We start from the raw sequence: 23,487 nt of genomic DNA, 5'->3' as shown, positions 1-23,487 counted from the left end.
TTTATAAGTTGAAAACAGCACATTAAACTGCATTTAGAAACAGATAGGAAGCCAATGCAGGGCCTGCAGAATAGGTGTAACATATGCATATTGGCAAATACCCATGAGCACTTGGAAGTTTGCATTTTGTATCAATGAGAATTTCTGGCTGTCTTTAAAGACAGCCCCATATAGAATGTGCTGCAGTAGTTTAGATGAATGGTAATAAGGGCATGTACAAATCTTTCTATCCCAAATAAAGTTCCAATTGGCACAAAGCTGGGCAAAGATTTTTTCTTAACCCCAGCTGCCACCTGCTAATCCTGTAGGCACTGTAAGTCAAAGAGGATCCTAACTTGCAGAGCTGTTCCTTCAAGTCAATCCTCTCCAGAGACAACAACATAAGTTTAGTTAATACCCAAACTACTCCAGATATTCCAAATCCTATTAGACATTAAGTCACCCATCTAAGTCACCCTTCTAAGTCACCCATCTCTATCTTTAAACAGCAACAACCACATACCTTAATTGTTTCTCTTTGAATATCTTGTACTGGGTTTGTGAAAGCAAATGTAATTATAAAAATTATAATTATAATTATAAAAATATAAGCTAGATATATCCCCAAAATTCCTTATAGGATTGGGGAGGATTGGACCTTCAAAACTATATTCTGTGCAATGGACTTCCCTATGGTAGTATAAGTCTAAGGTAAAGGTAAAGATTCCCCTCATACATACATGCTAGTCATTACCAACTCTAGGAGGTGGTGCTCATCTTAGTTTCAAAGCCAAAGAGCCAGCGGTGTTTGAAGACTTCTCCATGGTCATGTGGCCAGCATGACTAAACACAGAAGGCACGCAGAACTCCTATCAAAAGTGGTTCCTATTTTTCTACTTACATTTTTACATGCTTTTGAACTGCTAGGTTGGCAGAAGCTGGGACAAGTAACTGGAAGTCACTCCATTACATGGCACTAGGGATTCGAATCGCCAAACTGCTGACCTTTCTGATCGGCAAACTCAGTGTCTTAGCCACTGCGTTCCTTGAAGTATAAGTCTACTGAAAAGCAAAATTTGTAAATTATCTATGATCTCTGGGTAGACTTTGACTATTTCATCTGGCAGGTAATTGCTCATGTTTAGTTTTTTTCTTCATATAAAAAGGTGCCCGCACCTGGAGATCAAGGAAGCCTAATGTTCTCTAAAATGTTGGGCTGTGAGTGATAATTCTACCTGCACAAGTTTTCTTCACTGTTCAAAGCCATTAATTAGAACCTTGAAGTTTCATTAATCTAACAATACCTCTTTAAGTAATAAAAGTTTGTCACACAAAAAGCTAAAACATTTTAACTTTTTCCTCCCAAAGACAGGCTATAGAATAATGATTTTAATTTATAAAGATTCCAGATAAATTTTATCAGAAAAAAATAAATATATAAAGCACTATTGCTAGGGGAATTCATGCTCCAAAATAATAATTGCCTACATTTTATTGGATGTGTTTAAGAAGAAGCTGGACACTTGTTTATCAGAGATATTTCAATTTGAATGCCAGCATGAAGCAGGAAATTAGAACCCCACATCCTAAATGGTTCTTCCAACTCCATAATTCTATGATACCTAATTGAAGTGAGGCCTTTGTACATCTGTCTATAATTTTCTAAGCTTGCAACTTTATGATTTCACATACTAGAATATCATTTTATATAATATCACCTTGTTTCAAGATTTTAAGTTTAAATATACAATGCTGTCTTTATATAACTAATAAAGTCTACAAAAAGGGTAAGTAATTAATATATTTTGATTTTTAAAAATCTTAATGCAATATAATAAATATGATCTTTCAAACACTGCATTTTTATTTATTGTTTCAGTGAAATTTCATAAGCAATATAGAACCTAAACCAAGCACTGTATGATACTCATCTCATCAGCTATCTATTTTGAAAAAGATCCATCAGTTCAATAGGAACATATCTATTTCACTAATTATATGGTTCTCTTGTTCCCAGACATTATCAGTGAATACATTATAACAAGGAAGAGTTAGAATTCAATAACTTAACAATGGTAATAAGGTAATCATTAGACTGACAGAATTTTGCTGTTAGTGAGAAGTAAACTACATTACTTAATTTGTAGAAGAATTAAAAAACTTGCTACAAAAGCCAGAAAGTCGCATGTTACAAATAATGAGACATACAAAAACAAAAAAGAAAGATCAAGACTGCTAAGCACTTAGCAGTTAATAGCAGCTCTTAGATAGAAATGCAGTTAATATGACACCCACTAGCACATCAATATTTAGAAATAGGTGCTTTACTCAAATGATTGATGAATGGACAAAGCTTTCTAATGTTCAGTGTCACCATTGAATTCGTCACAGGATTATTTTGGGATATCTTATGAAATAAGAAAGGAATGCATGGAGACAATGTTCTGATTTATGTTAGGACTCTGAATATTATTTCCTAAAACTGGTGAGTTTAATATATTTCTACTGTTTACTGTAGTTGCTGTGCCATTTGTGTTAATTTTACTGTTACCACAAGCAACAGTTATCAAACAAGCTAGTCATATCCCCATGGAACTTGGTTTTCAGTAGTACATTATTCAAAGATTAAATCATTCATTTTTAACTGTCCACAACAAACATTCAACTCTTTTCTTTTTGCTTTCACATATATTTTATTTAACACTATTTGCTTTGGTTTTTCATACTTCTAATACTATACAGGTCTGTTGAGGCTAAGTGACATTTTGGATAGATTGAAATGAAATGTCTATGGTCAAAAATAGAAAATAGTTGAAAAATAACAGAACAGATCTTGTCGTTTTCTACCCTCAGCCCTATTTGGGTTGACACAAGCCCTCTGGGAGAAAGGGACCTGGGCGACCTTCTGTAGGGACATACAAAATTATGCTCAGCACCAGTGAGGCAGTTTGGGTTTGTTTGCAGTTGAATGCTGAGTGTGTTCTAAGTCAGAGAGAATGCTGGTGGAGTCTTGCCTGGTTATCTAGGAATGATATGAATCTGTTGCAATGGAGGGATTCAAATAATTTAACAACCAGTTCTCTGCCCTAATGTCCAGCTGGCTAGGTGTAGCTTGGTTGTCATGTGACCATGTGGGCATGGCCAACTCAATGTCACACACATCGATGGGCGCTTCGCCTTAGCTGTTATAAAGGGTTAACCGGAAGGGCTGTTTCACTAAGCAGGTCAATAAAGATTAGGCTAGAAACAATACCAGAATGTTTCCTTCCTGCCTTCCTTACAGGTTTAACCCTGTAAAGTGGAAAAAAACAAAATGATATTTCTTCCAACAACCGGTTCTCCAAACTGCTTAGAAAATTAACAACCGGTTCTCCTGAATAGGTGTGAACTGGCTTAATCCCACCACCAATCTGTTGGGCCTGAGAAATTGGACAATATTAGGAGTATGAACTGAGCCACCTCCTTTTTAGATCCATGACCCAGTTGTAAAAAAAAAATCTTATTCATTCATATATTGGTAGCATTGGATCCTAGCAATATAAATATAGACTTTACACTGCCATAGTAATGGAATAAACAAATAGATCAAACATGAATAGAATGGAGAAGGACAATCCAGTTAGTTTACACACTTCCATGTGTTGAAAGAAATCATACATTATTAGTGCCAAATATATGAATTAAATTAAAAAAATTAAAGAGAGCAGATACACCAGCAAAAGTTGATCTGGATGACATGCAGGTAGAAAACAACATTAATGGAAGGGATAAATTAAGTATACTTAACTTAGGTGAAAAAGAATCTGAGGAGAAAAAAATAAGTATTCCTCAAATTTCAGAGAAGAAACTACAGTTCAGAAGACATATCCCAATGGTCAGAGAAAGCAGAATAAAAGCTCTAGTAAAGTGAAAGGATTTATGATATGTGAACTCAATCTCCTAATACTAGACATAAAAGTACAAGGAAAATAATCTTAATTGAAAATATGAACATTTAAAGAAACTAACAGGAAACTGGGAATGATAAAAGGAACAAGACAATGATTTTAAGATTAGAGAAATAAAATCTACAAATTTACATCTGAGGTAGTACTACTTAAAATCACAGAAGAAATCTAATAGAGGTAAAAGAGGTTAATGGAAGATGGAAAGAGTATACTGAAACAATGGATAATAAGATTATAAAATATCAGAAACATTTGGAGAGAAATAATATATATGGGAATAACTGTGGTGAAAAGTGAAATATGATAGCCAAGAAACTAGCTGTCAAATACAATAGAAACAGGTGCCTTCTGAACTAAAGTTACAGGAGAAGAAGCAGTTAAAATAAGAACATTGTATATCAACAAAAATGAAATAAAAGTCTGCATCTTAAAGTTTGAAAAAGATAAAAATGTCTACATTGAATAAAGTGGCTTATCACATTTATCTCTGATATATATGTACTCAATAAAGGGTTGAAAGGAAATCACCAAACTATTGTACTAATAACAAAAATATATTTATGACCTTACAGAGAAGAAGAATAGAAATACATGGAAATCCTAAGTGAATGGGAAAAGAAAACAGGAAGAAAATTAAACAGTTAAAATAATAGATAATTGGGAGAATGAGAAAATATAAGAATGAATTTACTTTTGCCTTATTGACCAGAGCATATGGATCCTGCAGAATGTGGAACATATAAAGCTAATTATTGTTTATTCTTCTTTTTACAATTAACAAGCGGCTACTATGAAAGTTGGGTTTGGAGAAAGGGTGCTGAGATTAAGGAAAAAGGTGAAAGAAGGAAGTATATTCTTGGTGGTGGTACAGGGGTTGGAGTGCAGTGCTGCAGGCTATTTCTTCTGACTGTCAGCTGCCTGCAATTTGGCAGTTTAAATCTCACAAATCTCAGCTGTAAAGCTGTGTATAAATCTAAATGCTATTGCTATTGCTCTGTTTTCTGAATCTGTTTAATTTGCACAACAAATACAAATAAGGTCAGACTGGAAGAGATGACAAGTGAAATAAAAAATGAAGTTGAAATGCTAACTATATATAAACAGTATATAACATCACTCTAGATGAGATGGGTGGCACACAAATCTAATAAATAAAATAAGAAAATTAGCAAATGGCAATTTAAGACAGCTCACTTTGAAAATAGAAACAAAAATGTTAAATGCTAAAGAGACAAAGGCAATGTCAACAAAGGTACCTAGTGAATTTACAATTAACACAATAATGAAGATGAAAGTTTTATTTTCCTGAGCTCAGGTGTAGATAAATACGGTCAGCTTGTTAAAGAGGAAATGAATCATAGAGAAGATGGCAAGAGATCACTGAAATCAAGGATGAAAGTCATGCATTGTTTGGATCCAAAGTTGGAACAGTGCTTCAAAGCAGCGCCTTTATAGGGTTTGTACAATAGCTACTTATTCCTAGAAAAATACATCTTTGAGTTAAGGAAGTGCAAAGGAGATGGCAACAGATTATAATACAAACCCATCATCTCCTTCTTAAAGTTTCTCTCTAACTTAAACATATATTTTCCAGTGCTATGTAGCCACTATGCCAAGAGGTACAGAGAAAAGGCATATTTCTGACAGATATATCAAATTTATCAAAAATAGATCCAAAACACCTTTTCTGTTTGAGCTGAATTCTGTGCACCTCTACTTCTATTATAAAAATTTTCTCTATGACAACAACAAAAAAGCATTATTAAGGCAATATTTTTTCTACTAGTAATACATAGCTATAAAAGCTGGATATTGAGAGAATGGATGAGAAATAAGTCAAAGGACTTCAGATTATGGATTTGGACACAGTTATTAAATGTGCCATGGACTACAAGAAAAATCAGCGTTGGATGAAATAAAGATTGCCCGTTATCTTTGTAATATGAGCAAGTAAGTAATAGACTTAAAACAGCAACAACTATACTTGAGGAAAGTTGAAGTAGAAGGGGAAGATAATGAATATGGTGGAGGAATAAGATTGGGGATATTAATGGGGTGTCCTTGAAGAGCCATGGATTGTCACTAAGTACAAATAAGGATGGAAGAGGTTTCCCTGTATGTTATTAGGAGTTGAGTGAAGAGTTGAGTCACTCAACTAATTATACAATAAAATATGTAAGTGATGAGCTAGCAAAGTAAGATGCAAATTTAAAGGTATTCTTTTCTTCTGGCAAATAATGATTTCCACGATCAGCATTTATAATTCTCCCAGTATTAGACAAAGAAACTCATCTGGAACTCTGGTTTGTTTTCTTTTTAGTCCAATTCGAAATGCATGTAGCCCCTTCCCCCCATGAACTATATTTTTATAAGACTAAGCATGCTATCAGACTTTAAATTCTCCATGAGATCCCTTGACATTGTGTGCCTCATAGAGTGTCAGCCATGTGGCTGCATGAATAGCAACTATATCTATATTCAAGAATAGAGTTACTCATCATCTCTTGGCTTTCTAACTACAGAATTTGATCTCTGTTTCTAGTAAATATAAGCTCAATGTAAAAACAATTAAAATGGCTTAGTGGATAGGAATTGTATTCACTTAAGTAGCATAAGTAAATAAAGCATGGGGTGCACCTAGAATATCACAATATTACAGAAGGGAACTCAGCTATTTGTCTCCAGTTTATGAATCCACATAATAGAACAAGCTTGTTGCAATTTGAAATCAAACGAAGAAACAGTGCTTTTTAACCTCAATGAATCAAATATACATCTAAATCAATCTAAATCTAAATTGTTTTAATAGTTTTATTAAACATTTTAATCTTTAAAAACAGAGGAAAAACACAAGAAAAAAAAACAAAACATACATAACAATATAAAGTAATTATACAGCCTTCTGTATCAGCTTTCATGTTTAGCCTTTGTGGTTTTCCATTCTGCATTGTCTTCCTATTGATTTTATCTTGTCCCATAATATAATAAAGTAGTACTAACACTAATTTATAGCAGTAATAGCAGTAGACTTATATACCGCTTCATAGGGCTTTCAGCCCTCTCTAAGCGGTTTACAGAGAGTCAGCATATTGCCCCCAACAATCTGGGTCCTCATTTTACCCACCTCGGAAGGATGGAAGGCTGAGTCAACCCTGAGCCAGTGAGATTTGAACCGCTGAACTGCTGATCTAGCAGTAGCCTGCAGTGCTGCATTTAACCACTGCGCCACCTTGGCTCCTATTAATAACAATATTAATTATTTATATCACCATTACATTTACATTCTCTATTTTCTGTTTTGGCTTTAGTTTTCTAGCCACTTATAAATTCTATTCCATATTTTATAGAAATCTGTTAAATCTAATTTGTAGTAGCATCCAATTAAGTTCAAAGAAATTTGGTACCCATTTTTTTAAATTCACATTTGTGAATTTCTCTCCTCACATTATATAAATACCTAGTAAATGTGTGATAATAATTATTAAGTTAAAGCTCTGATACCAAATATTTGACTAAAGTATTTTAGATCTGTGTTTGTATGTGACACAAACAAAGTGCCTTATCTAGAAATATATATAAGCAGCTGGCGAAAAAAGAGAGAAAGGTGCATGCGCAGAGGAGAGGAATCTAAGGCGAAAGCAGCACGTTGCTCTCCCTGGACGAGCTTCCTCGCTGCTTTTCTCTGGTTGCTGCGTTTTGTTGGAAGTTTCCCCTCCCCTGCCAGAGTGTGGATGGCAATAGCGCTTTATTATCCAAGGTGGGCTAACAATAGAATCCAGTAATTTCTGCTGAGCTAAGGCCACGCTTATTCCCTTTTAACTGCCTGAGGTTCCTTTGGTGACAGACGGGGATGGCTGCACCCCCTCCCCCAACAAGCTCCAGGAGGAACACGTTTATTCTTCATTGTTTTCTACCCACCCCTAGCTAAATAATACTTGCGGTGCAAAGCGGGTTGGGTGAGCAGACTTGGACGTGAATTACAGTTACCTGCCATTGAGGGCTTTAAACATACTGCTGAAGGATACACTGGGAGAAAGAGTAGGAATTACTCCTCCCCCCTTGCCTTTCATCCCTCCTCCTCCTCCTCCTCCTCCTCCTCCTCCTCCTCCTCCATTCCATTATGCAAACATCCAGTGCAGGCAACATATATTAAATTAATTATTAATATTTAACTTTCCTTAAATATATTCCAAAACTTCTACCCAGGGTTGTAGGGGATGATATATTTTCAATAGTGTATGTCATTGCCTGCTAAACTTTATTACTGATAGCTGTTCATTTCCAAGTAGAACTGAAGTAGAATATTAATTCTCGCCTTTTTCTATGCAATTGCAAAAAGATCAAAGATGTCACAGTCCTCCCTTCATGATGATCGTTTGTCGTGTTTTAATAGGACACAGGTAGTCCTGAACCTATGACCACAATTGAACCTAAAATTTTATTTTGCACAGTAAGACAGTTAAGTGAATTTTGCCTCACTCTATGACTTTTTTGTTGCAGTTGTTAAGTGAATCTGGCTTCCTCCATTGACTTTGCTTGTCTACTGTCAGAAGGTTGCAAAATGTAAGATAGTTGCACAAAGTGATCATGTGACTCCAAGATACTGCAACAATCAAAAATATGAACCAGTTGCCAAGCATCTGAATTTTGATCATGTGACCATGGGGATGCTGCAATGGTCATAAGTGAAAAACGGTCTTAAGTCACTTTTTTCAGTGGTGTAATTTTGAATAGTCACTAAATGAACAGTTGTAAGTTGAGGACTACCTTTAGTCCTGCTGTTGAAGTACTGAAATGTCTTTGTTATATTTTGTAAATGTAAAATGTTTCTGTTCCTCAGCATCTTGGGTGATGACATCAGTGCCTTACCAGCCATAAACCTCATCGCATGTCACTGACTACACTAGAGCTCAGGATGTCATCACACCGCCAATTACCCAGCCCATTACAACACAAAAGACTAATGGGCACACAGCTAGTACCTCAGCCACACAGGATGTTACAAAACAGCTGACTAATCTGCATACATCAACTCCATCAACTAATCAAGATGTAACAACACAGCCAACCAACCCACTTACAGCAACAAAGCCAGCACTCCACATACCCCCACCAATATTTATAGAAAGACAGCAGCTCCGATCATGCTTTGCTCACACAAGCAAGAAGCTGAAGGCACCAGCCTGAAGATGGCGAGTGGGACCTCATTGAAACATCGCCAAGATACTCACAGTCTAGACCCGAAGACATCAAGTCCTGCATACCTGTACCCGTGAAAATCTATGAAATGTTTTTGTAGATTTTCACAGATGTAGATATGTTGGTCTTGTTGTATTCAGGTCTTTTCCCGTGTAAGATTGATATTGTCTTGGCAACATTTCGGCAAGGTCTCATTCACCATCTTCAGGCTAGTGTTTTCGGTTTAAAGCATGGTTCAAAATAATCTCCAAAACTGAACATTTCAACAAGAAAATAATTATGGAAGCTATCAAAATATAGAAACACTCCCACAACATGAATAAACTTGATGATACCTTCTGCCTACCAGACATCTGAAAACCAGTCCTGGTAAACAAATGAGCCCCACCAACCACCCAGGCCGTTACAACACAAAACAACAACTGACCCACAGCCAGCACCAATCAGCACCAATCTACCAATCATGATACAGCCACACATCCAATCAATCCACTTACTGAAACAAAGCTAGCAATACACACACACACACACACACACACACACACACACACACCAAGATTTATAGAAAGATGGCAGCTCCAGCCACACATTAAGCCAAAAACACCAGCCTAAGGATGGCGAGTGAGACCTCACTGAAACATTGCCAAGACAATCTCAATCTTCCATGAGAAAAGACCCGAATACAACAAGACCAGCATACCTACACCTGTGAAAATCTATGAAAACAAATATCCTATCTCTACGGGGAGGAGACCTTCCTGCTCACCAGATCGTATGAGAAACTTGAAGTCCGAAGAGCCACCATCTTATGTGACCTCACATTCCTACGCAACTGCCAAGACAAAAGCCTGATCCTCAATGCTTCCAACTAAAATTCCATTCTAAAACGTCAGCTGCCGAAAGGATCCTGAAAAGAACTGAATTAGCTCTAATCAGAAACGAACTCCACAGTAATGTATGTATGTATGTATGTATGTATGTATGTATGTATATATACACACATACATTCATACACACACACACACACACATATATATATATATATATATATATATATATGTATATGTATATGTATATGTATATGTATATGTATATGTATATGTATATATATATATATATATATATATATATATATATATATATATATATATATATATATATATACATATACATACATACATACACACACACATATAATGTATGTATGTATGTATAAATTTAAAAACCATTTTTTATAGCAGTGATGCCAACTGGGATGACTTTTCAAAACAAAAGCAAAACCACAGTAAAAATTACTGAATAAATTTTCTGTGATTGACAGAATTAAAGTAAAGTTAGATGACACTACCAAATACTACATTTACAAAAGGTACTGTGAACTAAAATCCGTCAATGTTTTTTTCATGATTCATTCTTAAGAGTTAAAGTGGAAAAAGCCAGCATCTGGCCAAATTATCTCTGGCCAAAACACTAATGGAAAGAAAAATACCAGAGCAGATAATAATGAGGTCATTCTTTTTTAGAAAGATGACTATGGTGGAAGTGTAATTATCAATGATTTTTCAACTTTCATTAATGGTAGAATACCTTAATTAATGGTAATTAATCTCCACCACTGGTCCTGATGGAGTGAAATAAACTCAGTGGGGGGGGGGGATCAGTTTTCAAAGAGTTTACAGCAATCACAACAAACTTACTGGTAAAATCTGTAAATTATTGGTTTACTTAGTTTACTAGAGAAAGTAAAATATATATATTAGCCAGATACTAGAACCCTCTCTGTTTAGGAAGTCTGTTTCAAAATATCACTAGGCAAATATAATAGCATTAATCCACTTTGACATTCATGGCACTGAGAAGTGCATAATGAGCTACCATTCCTTCATGAGTGGTCACAGGTGAAAACTAGCTCAGCCATTTCCTGGTTCTATACAAAGAATTCTCTTTATTTGCCACTCTGAAAGTTGGCTCAAAGACAGGAATTCAGTGTACATTGCCAACTGCACACACAATTCCTCTTTTAGCTTGGGATTTATGTTCAACCCCTGTTTGTCTACCCAACTGGCCACTTGAAGAACATTGTCAAACATGTAGAACAGTATCAATTGTTCTAAAAATGAGAGACACGATGCTGTCTTGTTTAGAAATATCAGGTTTCATCCAGGATTTCTCCTTGAAGTAGCAGGGGGGTGGGGGAATAAAAAGCAACATTAAAACTGAAACAATAAAAGTACAGCAGCAAATTAAAAAGACCTTTTAAGCAGATTAATAAAAATGATTTTTTTCTCATACAATATTGCTGAATGTGGAATGGCAGATAATGATCAAATAGTATTGACAAGGACATTCCAAAATTCTATTCTATTCTATTCCATTCCATTCCATTCAAGAGAGACACAGAACCTACATGAACTGGTGGGTTGGGTTGCTGAATGGGCTCCTGAAACATACAGATACACTCTACTCCACCATATAAAATCCTACTTGCATTCCAAATGCTAGGTTTTATACCCTCTGGTAATCCTTCTGCAGAAACAAGGAGAATGTAAACATAATAAAAACTGTATACACATAAAACATTATTACTAATACAATGTAGCCTCAGAATTAATAAGGGCATAAAAGAGAAAAGGGAATATGGAGACGACATTTGAAACAAGCAAAAAAAAAAAAGCTAGAAAATTATTATGTTGCAATCAGAGTAACTCCATCCAAATTGACCTTACCGCTCATTTATTCTTTGCTATTTTTTGCAAATGATTTGAATGTTGAAACACATATCAGCAATTTAGATGAATCAGATAAAATTGCTCCTTCCAATAGAAAATTACATATTTTAAACAATTCCCCTTTCCATGCCTGAAATATCCATAATTCTAAATAGTAGGGACAGTGCTAGGAGTGTCCAGAGGTGAGGTAAAAAGAAACAAGAGCGTGGCCAAGTTGGTGCATTGCACACAATAAGTAGGTGGTACTTTGATCACACTGTCTCATTTGCCATTTTGACTTGTTTCAGCACACCCTGCAGATACCCCTGGATTGTGCCAAGAAAGACAAACAAGCAAAAGATAAGCTGCCAGCCAGAGGTATTCAGAGCAAAATAATGTCAACTGCCAACAACTGCTCAGTTTCAAGGCCTTGTGGCACAGGATGGATAGCTCTATGAAATCAGGACAAAGAAGCAGTAAGTTAAACTGCCATTCATCTGTTAGAGAATTACATTCTCATGCCAACAATGACATTCAATGATACATTGGGGTTTTGGTTCTTGTTTGCAATCTAAATTCTTATCTAGCCACAATCTGTCAAATATCGAAGGGATGTTTTGCTAAAATTGGGCCTATCGGTTTAATTAAACTAAGTAAAATTGGAATGAGAGATTAATACCCCAATCCTAATCTGAGCATTTTCATTTTTATCAAACAACAATCACGATCATAGTGTCTGCCCTGCTGATTTCTGTAAAAAATAAATTGGCAAGTCTGAAGTACGTAAGTTTAATATTTCAACTTCTAAGTTGTGTGATCAATAATAAAAATGATATAATGAATACTTATTAAATATTATTCAATGTTTAATAAGATTAAGACAGCAAAGCCTTTTCTTTTTGTTTGTTGCATACATTTCATTACTGTCAGCTTCCACAAAGGAGGGTTACTAGCCTGAAAGCCAGTTAACTCCTTCAAAATGTACTACACTTTTAGAACTTCAGGAGAACAGAACAGAACAGAATAGAATAGAATAGAATAGAATAGAATTCTTTATTGGCCAAGTGTGATTGGACACACAAGGAATTTCTCTTTGGTGCATATCCTCTCAGTACATATGGCGGAAGCACTCAGGAGCAGCTTTGAACCAAAAAACTGTCATTCAATAATGTCTGCTCACTGTTACTAATCTACGTTGTAATATTTTTTTCATTTCTAGGCTTTTCTCACAATTGCAGGGTTGGGTTTTTTTTTTAATCAATCACATGTTGATTCATTGATTGGGACAGGGATTCACTGGCCAGCTTGTTGACCAAGCCTGATCTCATGGGCTGAGAGAGAGTAAACGGTCAGATGTCTTTCATGCCAAACAGGACTAGAATTCATAGTCTCCTGATTTCTAGTCTAGTCCCTTGACTACTAGACCAAGCTGGCTCTCTCATAACACTGTTTTCAAGTAACACTGCTTGCTGCTTGGAAATAGAGGAAGATGCAAAGGAAAATAGTGTATCATCATCAGTACCTAATGATGTTACATAATTGGGTAGTGAAATGTCTATAAGTAAACAACCAAGCTCAGAGAACAAGAACTCTTCTTCAGTTCCACCCTGAAATACAACAATTACAATTATACAAATTATAAATTACATAATTTTTGCAATGATGAAGAGGCATTTGTGATGTTAGTATTATTTGTACCAGACGACATTTCAACAAAGTTGATTGCAAAGGCAAGGTACTCTTCATTTAGGCAAATTAATTGACTTCAATGAAGTTATATTATTTCAAAGGACATAATATCTGCTACTCAAATAAAAATCCACCTCGATGAGTAAAGCTAAATAGTGTAGCTACTCTGCTGGCTGGAAGAGTGCTTTTCACAGCTTTTCACAGCATTTTACAGAAGCACTTTGGAGAAAAATGCTTTTTTGAGGATCTGTTCTAATAAAAATGACTTGTTTGGTCCTAAAAATGCAGAGATGTTTTTGAAACCTTTCTATTGCCAAGTACCCAAGATACTGTATGTCTGCAAATATTATCTTATATCATTCAGCATGGGATTGGAAATGTTCTGGTTGCTAATTCAAAATTGACCAGATGGAGCAATAAGTAGAGTGGGTGGATTAGAAATTCATGGGACACATCATTTATGTTTCGGGATAAAAATTATTGTACCAGCTGTTATTAATAATGAGATATTTTTGTAGTGCATATGGCACTTTTCTTACTTCTGTGACACCTGCCAGGGAGTATATGTGTTGGTCAACAAAACATTATTGAAGGAGTCATTTATCATTTGTAGAAAATCCTAATTAACATTATTCCCAAATTTAATCTATAAAATATATTTCTTAGTAAACAAATCAGAATCAAATTGCAGAATATCATATTTGAAACAATTCATATGAAAAGAGAACTAAAGCAAGTGAGATATTCTGCCAATTTTACATTGCAAGAAAACAGGCAAAAACCTTTCTGACTTTTTCAATCATTTTTATATTCAAAAATCCCAAACTAGTCAACAGTTTTGGCAGGGAGTAGGTGGATAGAGATGATGATAATAACAAGGACACATATGCAAGGTTACACTCATATTAATTAATTAGGAATATTCTTTACAAAGTAAAGATCCTCTCAATTTGAGCTTGACTTTTGGTGGCTACATGGACACATCCTTGTAGTTTCTTGGCAACAATGTGTAAGTACATTGCCTCCTTGCATAATGATGAAGCAATGGAGAATTATTCTAGCAGTCTACTAAAATGATTTATTGGTTTGGACAGCTGATTCATTACATTAATTATATATGCACAATGTGTGAATAGGTATACATTTCCCACTATTTATCTTTATTCTTATTTACAGCTTTAGAAGAAAGGAGGGTGGGATGTCTGGGTATTTTTGCATGTCCCAACTGATAACCCACTAAGTGCTTTTTAAAACAGCTTCTTGGGTTGTAAGTTGCATGTAATTTGGTTTCTGAGCTGACTTCAATCAGAATTTTGTGTATAAATTGGGAACTCATCAAATTTGCAGATGACACCAAGATGGCAGGAATAGCCAACACTCCAGAAGATAGGCTTAAGATACAGAAAGATCTTGACAAACTTGAACATTGGGCACTATCTAATAAAATGAAATTCAATGGTGAAAAGAGTAAGCTTCTACATTTAGGCAAGAAAAACAAAATGCACAGGTACAGTATAGTTGTATCTTGCTCAATAGTAGTAACTGTGAGAGGGATCTTGGAATCCTAGTGGACAAGGAATATGAGCCAGCAGTGTGCAGCAGCTGCCAAAAAAGCCAACACAGTTCTAGGCTACATAAACAGAAGAATAGAATCAAGATCATGTGAAGTGTTAATACCACTTTATAATGCCTTGGTAAGGCCACACTTGGAATATCACATTCAGTTTTGGTCGCCACGATGTAGAAAAGATGTGGAAACTCTAGAAAGAGTGCAGAGAAGAGCAACAAAGATGATTAGGGGACTGGAGACTAAAACATATGAAGAACGGTTGCAGGAACTGGGTATGTCTAGTTTAATGAAAAGAAGGACTAGGGGAGACATGATAGCAGTGTTCCAATATCTCAGGGGTTGCCACAAAGAAAAGGGAATCAAACTCTTCTCCAGGGCACCTGAGGGTAGAACAAGAAGCAATGGGTGGAAACTAATCAAGGAGAGTAGCAACTTAGAACTGAGGAGAAATTTCCTGACAGTTAGAACAATTAATCAGTGGAACAGTTTCCCTACAGAAGTTGTGAATGCCCCAACACTGTAAGTCTTTAAGAAGATATTGGATAGCCATTTATCTGAAATGGTATAAGATTTCCTGCCTAGGCAGAGGGTTGGATTAGAAGACCTCCAAGTATTGAATTGTATATTCATTTTTGTGTATTGGCTGCCTATAATTATATTTATTAATATCATTTAATCATAAGAGGTTTTCTATTTCTTTTTGTTTAATTTATATTGAATACTGTAGTATCTAAGGTAAAGTTTCAAGTTTTCTGCATTTTTCAAAACTTGTATTGCAGACCCTAGGCTGATCATCACTCCAAAAAAACAACATCTCATTCTTTCCTTGTCTACTTTTCATGATATAGATATCTTAAAGGTTCGAGAAACATAGGTAGATAGCAAATAATTTTTTAAAATAAACTGAAGGTAACACAATCTGAACATTTGTGACTATATTTGTTTTCAAGAAACCCATATATGAGAATTAAATGTGTTTCAATGGAAATATAAAATCAAATACCATTGCATGTGATTTAGGAACTCAGAATTTAAATTTTCAATTGCAATAATTAGTATAAATTATGCAATTAATCCTAAAGAAATACAAGGTAAAGGTTCTTCTCGCACATACGTATGTGCTAGTAATTCCAGACTCTAGGGAGCTGTGCTCATCTCCATTTCAAAGCCAAAGAGCCAGCACTGTCCAAAGATACTATATCTCCATGGTCATGTGGCTGGCATGACTAAATGCCGAAGGCGCACGGAACACTGTTACCTTCCCATCAAAAGTGGTTCCTATTTTTTCTACTTGCATTTTTGCATGCTTTTGAACTGCTAGGTTGGCAGGGAGCTCACTCCGTTACTGCCAACCTTTCTGATCGACAAGCTCAGCGTCTTAGCCACTGAGCCACCGCATCCCTTTAAAAAGAAATATACTGACATCTAAAATCTTGGATTCTTGATTTTTGCAATATCTTTCATTTTTTCCCATTTTGTTCAAAATGGAGATTTGTTTAAATTTTTGTTTAAAATATTGTATAATATTTTATACAATAGGGTTATAGTTTACATGTAACTTTGTTATTACATGTTATCAAATGCAATGTCTTTATCAAATTTATTTTTTAAAAAGTGGGAAAAATGGAATGATTCCTTCAATAGATATCCCCTTTTCTCTTTAATCTCTCCAAAGGACTGTAAATTGATGGTATCTTATATTCAGCATGGAGAGCTCTCCCTTCCCCTTCCAGAAGTTTAAATCTCTATGTGCTCTGGTCCCTATATAAATCTTTCAAATAGCAGAGGGAGAAAGACCCATGCCTGAAGTTTTTAAGAATCTTTGTACGCAGTACTGATTTAGATGGATCAAAAGTCTAATACAATATCAATCAACTTTTTTAATGAAAAGACTCCAGTTTCAGATAGTTTTTCACTCGCTATGAAATTCTCAGTCACTGAAGTCATGGTCATCCCAAAGGTAGTTTTTCAAGAGTCAACTGGACTTTCTTGGAGTTTTTTTTTTAAGATATTTCATTTGTATCCAAGAAGCTTCTTCAGCTGTGACTCGATGGTGGGGAACGGAAGGATTTATATTCATTGCAAACAGTTAGTCATTTGCATTCTTTTAGAGAGATGTTGAGGTCATTTGGGGGTTTATCTGTGTGCTCAGACATCTTGGAAAGAAAGAAGCATGTGGGCAGAGGATCAGGGGCAGAGAATATATTTTTGTTTTTAATTCATTAATAGTTCTTAATTTTTTATTCCTGTAGAGCCACTGAAAATTTGAGCGTCCTTTAAATGTGAATCATAAAGAAACAAACTTCAGAAGAAATACATATAACATTTAACCAGAGTTCCTGATTACTGCATAGTCTAAAAGATACCAATGTAGAATGAGGTATATAAAGGTAGAATGTAGGCATGTAAACTGCTTTGGATGGTACAAGTTTCTCATACAGTAGAAATTATTGTAATTGTTATTATTAAACATTATATATTGGCAAATACTGATATCTCTTTGCAATAAATATTGATATAAGAATTGGAAAAGTTAATGGCAGCTTCTATACTTAAAGCAGAATATTTCAAAATAAACTTCATTGCTCCAAACATAGAGAACTAGTGTTTCAGAAATCAATGTTAAAAAGATATTACACATAAACAGTTATTTTAGTCATGAAATGGGCCCTTATGTTTCACTTGTCATTGATGTGTGTGTGTGTGTGTGTCTGTCTGTCTGTCTCTCTGTGTGTGTGTGTGTGTGTGTGTGTGTGTGTGTGTGTGAGTATTACTTAGCTTGCTTTCATTTCCAGATGTATCATGTTTTCACAGACGATTCTGCATTATTATGGAGCTCCTATAAGGCAAGGACTCTTGAGTAGCCAATTCTTTAAAGAGCCACTGGGAATTCTCTGCATCACATAAAGGGATTTCACCAAGATCTTATTTGGATATTCCATTGAATATGTTATTTCATTTTCTTTGTCATTTCTATTAGCCTGTGTCAAGCAAAACATAAAACTGTTTTATTTCATTACTTGGGCTGTAATTATTCCTAAAGATGGTCATATTCCAGAGGTTGATTGCAAGCTGCAGCTTCTGTCATAGTTCTGTAATAGGGAGAGATGTATCTCTGTTAAAGCATGAAGTTTAACTGGTGGGTTAAGGCAAAGAAGTATCTGCAGTTAGGCTTTGTAAGGAAGCCAATTTAGAAATCTGACTGCAGATATAATGAAGAGACACCAAATTATTAACAATTGTATATGGTTTTACAGGTAAAGAGGGAAAAGGGGATTAATAGAATTTTGAGCCCATTATCAAATTAATTTGGTCCAATCCGGGTTTATTGTTCATCTTGGTTTGGGAAGAAGAGTCACTGGGACCCATTTGCATACCAATTCATAATTTTTCTTCATTTTTAATCATAGGTTCATCACAGGAATGAAGTGTTCTGATAAATGCATTTTAATTTATTATACTTTTGACAAGACATTGTTTGAAATGTGTTAGGCTAGAGGAAATATATTCTAGGTATTTTAGAACTAGACTCCTGCTTTGTCTAAGTCAGATGCACCATTTTCCTTTTTCCTTTAACACACATTACTATATAAACAACATTCCAAAAGAACTAGTCAGAATTTGCAATTCCCCCTTTTTTCTGGCACTAGATATATCTTCAATTTACTTGCTATTTTCTAGATATTCTGCATTAGTTTAGACACATGATTGCCCAAAATCAGCAACACAATTCATTGTAATTCTTTTATGAACCCATCTGCATTTTTCAAGAGGAAGAAGAGTTTAAAAAATAAAGTAATAAATATTATTGATCCTTGATTTCTAATCCATGAATTAGCACATTTGTTTTCCTGATCGTGCCTTATCACCTTATTTACTTATCTGCAGGTATTCATTAAAACTGTGCATGGTATGTTCATATTAAGAATAAATGCATAGAGAAGCAAATATATTAGTCAATACAATATACAAAACTATATGATTACTCATTAATATTGTTAAATATAAGGATTCTCTTACATGTTTTTGTGTATAGCTATTAGATATCAACACATTTTTTCAAAAAATCATATTTCATGCATTCAGCTTTAATATTCCTAAATTATAGTTTTAAGAACTATAAGAGCCGAGGTGGCGCAGTGGTTAAATGCAGCACTGCAGGCTACTTCAGCTGACTGCAGTTCTGCAGTTCGGCTGTTCAAATCTCACCGGCTCAAGGTTGACTCAGCCTTCCATCCTTCCAAGGTGGGTAAAATGAGGACCCGGATTGTTGGGGGCAATATGCTGACTCTGTAAACCACTTAGAGAGGGCTGAAAGCCCTATGAAGCGGTATATAAGTCTAACTGCTATTGCTATTACTAAAAACCATTTCTAAATATATTTGGAATAAATGTAAGTTTACAATAATTAATTGTAAATAACGAAAGGTAACATTCTAAATTGATTTATGAAATTATTAACCCATTTCTGGATTTGCATAACACACTAAACAATAAATTAAGGCTAATAATCCTTATGACCAGTATCTGGGAACAAAGATATAGAGAATACTAGCTTAGTATTCTATTAGAGTACTTGTACTATTAGAGGACTTGTTGTCCTCTAATAGTCAAATGGATTTTTGTATCCCATATTTAGTAGCCGTACACTATGCTAATTGAACAATATTAGTCCATTTAACAAGCAAAGCTAGAAAAACACTAATCAAGCTGAATGTGGTATACCATGCATATACTATGCCTTTATCCCTAAATGTATTATGTAAATACAGACATGGACTAGGTATATTAATCATCATAATGTATCTTCTTATAACACGATGCAATTAAAGCCTTTAAGACAATCAATCAGATTTCTTCCCACATTCAGGTAATCCAGAGCCAGTTTATCTCAGTCAAATGTTGAAGCATATTATAATAGCATTTTTTTATTTTTTTTTTGCACTGGGTAGTAGATTAGATTAGAGATTTCCAAGATCCCTTCCAACAATCACATTTTATTTTGTTTAACTTTATGACTTGGGCAAGTAACATTGACACATTTCAGTATTATTCATACAAGCAACATTAAATTATATCAGACCCGTAATGATTATGTGAAATATATCTGCAGTTTTCTTAGCAAGAGGGTTTATTTTTTCCCCTGAAAGTTGGTTTGTAATTGCTTACTTCCTAGGCCTGAGAGAGAGTGACTGGCCCAGATTCACAAGTTGGCTTCCTGCAGAAGGTAGCACTAAACCATATAATCTCCCAATTTCTAATTTTAAAACCAACTGGCTCTTAGCCATAAACTGACATTTACCAAACACAGGCTAGATTGTTTTCTTCTTTCTATAATAAATTGAGATAGCAGGAAGGAGGCTACACTCTTTCCATCAACAATCCCACCAACACTTCCCCTCTATTTCTGCTGCCTGTAGTCATGTCACCATAGCCTCAAATCATAAATTTGAAATGACTATTGTTCTGCCTTTCTCTCTGTCACATATTGTTAGTCCTGTGAGACAGTCCAGAGAAGGAGAAGTACAACCAGGAGTAGCTCTAGCTCTATCGTAAAGTTACATTAAAATAATCTTGCAAAAAAGTATTATCTCTTCCTTTCCTTTTACTTTCCAGAGAAGGAGGGGGGGGGGATTCCACCTGAAATTCTTCTCATGCCCCCCTCTCTCCTATGGGCATTTTACATACTGGTTATCCAGTCTGCCGCTCTCCCTCCACATAAATGTGTGGGAATGAATCACAACCCAAGCAGAGTCCCATTGTTTGCCAATTCTTATACAGCTATGGCATTTCTCTGATACTGTTTTTGCTTTGTAATTTGTATATGCTATGCTTTTAATGTTCTAAGGATATTTTTATAATTATCTAGAACCTTAAGATGTATAAACCTTCTAAATAATATTATAATTACTGGGAACAAGGATCATACACAGTTTTCTAAAAAAAAAACCTGTGAATTTAACGACTTGGTGCCTCAAATGACCAGTAGAGGGAGATAAAACAGCAGTCGCAGAAATTGAGTTTGTTTCTTATTCAATACATCTGGAGAGACAAAGCAGTTAAAATATTTCTTTTTTTCTTGCCTGTTTGGGTTTTGGAAAGAAAGCTGTGCTTTGGTTGCCATATATAGTAAAAAGATCTCTCCTTCTGACTGAATGTTCTCACCACCCGAAGGCAGAGAGGAAATATAACTGAAAACATAAAGCCAAGTATCTGACAAATTAGAAATGAAATGGCTGGCATTTGGTTTTGAGAAAAGAAATTAAGATTGTTACTGCAACCCAGATTCTCCTTTCAGATCTGCTCAAATAAATCTGAAACAAACATTAATGTTAATAGAGACATTCCAGATTGAATCCTGTATTTTACTTAACCACAAAGTATGACTTTGTATAAATATTATCTATAACTACACTATGTAATGTCTTTAAATGGTGCCAACCTCAAAACTACACATACACAAACAAACTTAAAATAAAAATATCTAGATTTCATATACTTGTACCAAGTGGAAGAATAGCAAAAAAAAAAATATTCCATGTTTTTATTATTGATTGGTTGGAAGTTTCAGGCCAAAAGATCACAAACAAGTTGCTTGTCTCTCCCAATAAAGGTGCTTCATTTTTATAATCACATTATTTTTCTACAGACTTTTATGTTATGAAAAGAAGAAATAAACCAAATTACCTCTCCCTACCACCATTAAAGATATTATTCTACCCCTCTTTAAAAATAAAAAGACTTGAGTGGAGAGCAAACTCATATATCAGTTACTTATATTCTCAACTATTAATGCTGATGAACTAATTGGAAACCAGTACAAATTCTGAGACATGGTAAAAAAAAAATTTCCAAGGATGAACTGGACTAGCAGCTTGTATTCCTGTAACATGTACCTTGGAATACATTTTTAATATTCATGATTATTTATAACACAAAACAGTGCCTGTTGTATTCAATTTTTCCATGGCACCTAAGCATTAAGTTCACCTGCATTCTGAAAGAATGTGAATAGTTATACTAAATGTGCCATCAATCCAACATTAACAGATGTTGTTTCAACAGAGTAGCTTTTTCCAATGAAGGAATTAGCTGCCTGTCCATGAAAAAATTGCATCCAACAGATATGGCTGTAAAGGACATTTTGCAGCTACACAAAGCATTCCTGAGCCAACAAATAAACATAGATTTGTTCAAAACTCCACCTGCAAAGAAAACATAAGAGGTAGAATAGTTTGAAAAGCAAAAATTCAAGTAACTGTATTTAGCCAATTCCTTTTAAAGCCATGTTTCCATAGACGTTTTCTTGCAATAATAATTTAAAATATTTGATATGTTTATTAACCAAAATGTGATACCTCAAGTAGATCAGGGTAATTTCTGCTAGAACAGTGGTAAAGTTTGCTAAGAGAAATAAATAGTATCATAGTCATTATACCCATAGTCAACTATCACTATGCATTTTTATGCACTTATGAAATGTTCATAGCCAGTGGTATAAAATGATATAAATCAAACAAACGAAGAATGGATGTTGTGCTCTTGTGTTTAAAGCAACTGTTAGGAGTGTTCTTTTAAAACAAAAACATTCTGGTCAAATACTTTTTTTTCATAAGACCACTATGTAAAATGTTCAGATTTCAATATTTCAGAGAAAAGCATTTATTGTGGAGTAATCAAAATAACTTATTATATCAGTATCTCTCTTTTCAAAGGCAAACATCATTGTAGAATAGCACTCAATATGGTGGACTCTTCCAGTGGTTGTGTGAAATGATGAAAGTAGATTTATGACCTCATGACACATGAAACTCCTTTTGGGAGCTTCCTCTCCCTGCATGCACATATCAAAATTGGAGATTGTGTTATGTTGCTTTCATTATTTTGAAAAAAAAGAAGTATAATCCTGTAATGCCAAGAATAGCATTACGTTACTTGGCTGCAATCCTAAATATGGTTACATCTTTTATTATTATTTTGCACAAAATAGGATTTATTAGATAGTACATTAACCTATCTATAATTATCTAAAAATTGGTGAGCAAATTTGTTACATATGTTATAAGTTTCATAGGCTTCAAATTGTTGGTTTTATAATCCTAGCATTCTTATCTCTCAAAAACATATGGGAAATGATGTGAGGTGATAGAGTGATTATTGCTATTGCTATGTATATGGCATTTAAGTTTGTTGTGTCTTTGAAGACAGAATTTTCAGTGTTCTACCATACTTTGACTCCATCTGGATACTGCCAAGTGATTATTTGTAGATTTTGTGGAGATTCTGAAACATACAGGTAATTTATTTCAATGATATTAAATCTTGATTTTATTTATCTCTTTAGCTACTTTTTTAAATATATATTTAAATGTTAAGATGTCAGGTTTTGAGATTC

At 34.7% G+C, this 23,487-nt stretch overlaps 1 long non-coding RNA gene across 5 annotated transcripts in view; it reads right to left on the bottom strand.

Moving 5' to 3' along the window:
- LOC116508830 overlaps positions 1-23,487 on the bottom strand; it is a 172,371-nt gene that overhangs the window by 17,916 nt on the left and 130,968 nt on the right. The window contains exon 6 of one of the 5 annotated variants that reach the window (XR_004255425.1): positions 962-1,041. The exons of the other annotated variants lie outside the window; for them this stretch is intronic. This is a non-coding gene — a long non-coding RNA (uncharacterized LOC116508830). Of the gene's footprint in view, positions 1-961; positions 1,042-23,487 lie in introns of those variants that run through there. 5 annotated transcript variants of the gene reach the window in all.

This window comes from Thamnophis elegans, chromosome 5 (assembly GCF_009769535.1).
Source record: "Thamnophis elegans isolate rThaEle1 chromosome 5, rThaEle1.pri, whole genome shotgun sequence".
In the NCBI taxonomy this organism is placed as follows: Eukaryota; Metazoa; Chordata; class Lepidosauria; order Squamata; family Colubridae; genus Thamnophis; species Thamnophis elegans.
Note: the sequence above shows the minus strand (reverse complement) of the source record. Positions and strands in the feature narration are given on the sequence as shown.